Below are 4,417 nucleotides of genomic sequence, written 5' to 3'. Positions count from 1 at the left end.
GCTGGTCCCGCCAGCGGCCAATAAGGCCCCACGACGGCCCGGCCCCGGGAGGAGCAGCCAATCCCCAGGCGGGGGCGGGCCGCCCCTCCGTCAGAGCTGTTTGAAACTTGAGGACATTCCAGGGAATCTTGGAGCGCTGTGTGACCAAATTTAGTACAGAGCATTTAGCCTTTTAAAGACAAGGGGGCCACGCAATGAGAAAAAGATACAAAAATGTGGAGGCTGGCAGGAGCAGAAGAGAGCCACAGAGAGCCAGGAGAGCAGGCAGGACCCAGGCTCCCCGAGCAGCTGGCCAGGCCTGCCCTGTTCGAGGCACACGTGGCGCCCCGCCAGGGTGGACGGCGCTGTGGTCAGCGTGTGGTCCACAGCCTCCTTTCTACTGTATTTGGTAATGTGCTGGGGACTCCCCAGCTCTGCAGCCCCAGGAAAGGGACGCGATTCCAGAAACTCCGAGCCACCCCGCCCACCCAGTCTCCTCTGCCCAGGAGCCTGTGGGCCCGGCATCAGAGGCTCCAGGCTGCCCCAGCCACTTCCTGAGAGAGAGGGACGAAGGAAGTCCTCTGTGTTCCCAGATGGAAAACAGAGTGTTTGGGGGAGAAAGCAGGATGTGCAGGAGTCAGGGATTTCTGAAAGGGCCGTCGGCCTCCAGAAGCTCTGAGGAGGAGGCCTCCAACCTCCCTTGCTGGTCTGCCCTTTCTTCTGCTGGGGCATCTCCTGTGCGGGCGTCAGGAGGAGCCCCAGGCCCCCAGCACGTGGAGATCCGGAGCACGACTCGGTGTGGTGTGTCTTCAGGGAAATTCAACTCTGGCAGTCAAAAGAGGGATCCTATCGCAACGGCCTGGCAGCTTTCGTTCAAGTGCTTTCACTGCGTGTCCATCTTGCCGTCCTGCACAAGACGCAGGGACATTCCATCCCCGTCACAAAGTCCTCTAGAAGTCCCGGTGTCACCACCGCGTGGCGGCTGCCCTCTTCCCTGGTGAAGCCCCACCCTGAGCCAGAGACAGACAGCCACACGTCGGTACTTAACGAGTCCAGTGACCAGCTGGGAGAAAAACCGGCCCTGGCGTTGAGCGCCCACTAGTCTCACTTTGGGATGAGGCTGGGCGGGGGAGCCGGCTGGCTGGTGGAACTGGAGTGCGGAGGAGAGAGGGGAGGGGGGCAGGGGCTTCAGAGCCCCGGGCTCCTTCTTTTCAGAACACGTGCTGATGAGTGCTGACCACGTAACAGGACCGGGTCTAAGAGCAGGGGGTGTGACTAAAGACAGAAAACCAGTGTGTCCCTGCCTTCCTGGAGCTTCCAGTCTAGCGGTGAAGACAGTTAACAGACAAATACTTTCAAATAATTTATTAGAAAACGGAGAGCTCACAGAATGTCTCAGAAGAGAAGCACAAGGGCGGCAAGAGGCTGGTTTCACGGTTCACGCTCAGGCTCCCCGGGCAGCTGACCTGGTCCCCTAGGTCCTGGGCCCACTGCTCACCCCACACCGGTTCTAGCCAGCCACCTCCTCCTCTGAGATCCAGCTCCATCATCTGTCAAATAAAGACAGCACTGTGCCAGCCTCGGAGGTGGCTGTGGGCATCAGATGTGAGGCGCCTGGTCAGTACAGCTGACAGGCAGTGAGCACACCGTCACCGGCTGCGGGGGTCACGGGGGTCACGATCACGCACGTTTGCTCTGGGTCTGGGTTCTGTTCTCCGTATCCCACCTCCTCTCTCATCCTTGTCTCTCCGACCTTCAGCAAAAACCACCCTCAACACACAGGCACGCACGAATGTGTGCACACGTGCATATGCCCGCATGTGTGTACACACTCGCCGTTCCACCTGGTTCTCATTATTCACTTATTCATTCATTCAAGGCTGGTATGTTTATATCCCTCTCCCTCCCCCCGCCACCGACCAGGCCCTATAGAGAGATACAAGAATAATTCCAGTGCGGTCATTCTCTTTCAAATGTGAAATCGATTGAGGTAAAAACGCCTACATGTGCTATAAGGGAAAGTATTAATAACACAGGAGAGGGGAAGCAACTGCTCAGAGCTCCAGGGAGACACACTAATCTTGTGGGGAGTCAGGCAGCCCCCAGTGGGCACACTGAGGCCCTGGGCTGGCCTGGGGGGCTCCGGGAGCCGTGTGGTTAGAAGTGTCTCTTGCTCCCACCCCCCGACCATCTGTCTGGGCCTCTCTCCCACCCAGAAGAGGCACCGTCTTCTGTGACCCCAGCTCTGGCGCCATCCCAGCCAGCTTCTCCATGGAGCAGATGAAAGCGGCTCTGTCCAGCCCCGAGGCACGCTTCCTTCTCCTGAGGCAGGGTCACTCGGCCCAGGGCACCTGGTTTCAGAAGTCGTCTCTTCCTCCAGGTTCTAAACTCAAAATACAAAGCAGAGCTTCCACACTTGCAGGGCAGGACTCACAGCCTCCTAATCAAAGAGTGACGGGATTATGGGACGGCCTAGCCGCCAGAGAAAACCCAGCACTACAATACCAGAGGGAGGAAAGGCCCGGGACCCCAAACTCTGCCCAAAAGATGTGGTACATGTGGCGGACAGGGAACTAGAAGCAATTAACTAATGCTTAGAGTGCTCTCAGCTGGACTGAGTGACCCCAGGAAAGTCACATTTTCAGGACTATTGGGTGGCAGTATAGTGTGGCAGATAAGGCCGTGGGCTCCAGAGTCGAATGACATGGGCTCAAATCTGAAATGTGTGCCCTTGAGTGAGTTATTTACCCTTTCTGAGCTGCAGGAAATGGAAAACAAGAATCCTAGAAGTGCCTAGAGAAAGAATACTTACTGCAAGCATTATGGAGTTATTAAAGATGCCAAATACAATGATGCACACAAAGCGAGCAAATGCTGTGAGCACTTGGCCTGTGCGCACTCAGTTTACAGCTTCCCCAGCTTCCTTCTCGTTGGGGAGGTGGGAAGTTCCTCTGGAGAAGCAGACTCTGTCTCTGAAGCCATCCCCTGGCCTGGCCCACACTCCGGGGAGGAGCGGAACTGGGCAGAGGAGAGCCCCAGGAGAGAGCACAGAGGGTACACATCTTCCTGAAAAGAGGGCAGGGGGAGGGGGGAGAGGGCAGAAAAGAGCCTGCCTCCCCTCCCCAACTCCTGCCCAGCCTAAACCCCCATCAGGCCCCAGTCATAGACCAGAGTCCCAGACCCAGAGCCGGAGGTGCTGCCAGCCTCACTCATCCACAGCCATCAGGCCAGGTGGGGCTGAGGGTGGTGACCTCCTGCTGGGTGGAGCTCTTGAGGCCCCCAATCCTCTGGCTCACTGGAGCCCAACCCACTGGGGGGGATGTCGGTTCTGAAAACGTGCATCCCTCTGCAGGTGTGAGTGTGGAGAAGGCGTCTCTCTTGCATCCTCCACACAAGATGCCGTCAGTCTGTGAGCTCACTGTCTACAGAAACTTGAATAAAGTAGACACAATTTGAATACATCGCTGTTACCCTGGAGAGCAGACAATCTGCTCAAGTGAGGGGGGAGGGAGCTGTACCTTCAGTGTCCTGGAGCGCGAAGACCCCTGCTCCAGAGGCAGTCCTGCCTCAGCCCTGTCAGGAGACCTGCTTGTAGCAACGGTTTCCCAAGGGTGACCTTCTCATGCTCTGGTGTGTAGAAACCCCCACGGGTCACAGAGTCCCAGATTATCACAAACATTTAAGGGACATCCACTACTTCCCGGCGCTGAGAGTCAAAGGACCTGGGCACTGCCTGCCCTCACGGAGCTCCGGGGAGTCGGTGGGGCCTCACCCACCCAGACGAAGTAGGTAGCATTACTTCACACTTGACAGCCAGGTGCTAGAACAAAGAAACGCGTCCGGGAGTTAGGGGAGCCCTAGCGGAGCGACCCGGAGAAGGCAATGGCACCCCACTCCAGTACTCCTGCCTGGAAAATCCCATGGACGGAGGAGCCTGGTAGGCTGCAATCCATGGGGTCACTGAGGGTCGGACACGACTGAGCGACTTCACTTTCACTTTTCACTTTCATGCATTGGAGAAGGAAATGGCAACCCACTCCAGTGTTCTTGAGTGGAGAATCCCACGGACGGGGAGCCTGGTGGGCTGCCGTCTATGGGGTCATACAGAGACGGACACGACTGAAATGACTTAGCAGTAGCAGCAGCAGCGAAGAGACCCGGGTGGGTGACTTCAGTGATGGGTACCTCTCCGTACCTGGCGCCCTGCCCCGCCCCGCCCCGCCCCGCCCCGCCCCGCCCCGCCCCGCCCCGCCCCGCCCCGCCCCGCCCCGCCCCGCCCCGCCCCACCCTACCGTCTGCGCCGGAGCCCCGCCCACTCCCGGAGCCCCGCCCCTCAGCACCTCCCCCTGCGCCGGGGTCCCGCCCCCGCCCCGCCCGGAGCCCCGCCTTCCGCCTCGCAGCTCAGTCCCCGGCCCCGATTGGCTTCAGCAGGAGGCGG

This window comes from Bos javanicus, chromosome 16, assembly GCF_032452875.1.
Source record: "Bos javanicus breed banteng chromosome 16, ARS-OSU_banteng_1.0, whole genome shotgun sequence".
Taxonomy (NCBI): Eukaryota; Metazoa; Chordata; class Mammalia; order Artiodactyla; family Bovidae; genus Bos; species Bos javanicus.
The sequence above is the reverse complement of the archived record's forward strand: the minus strand, read 5'-3'. Positions refer to the sequence as shown.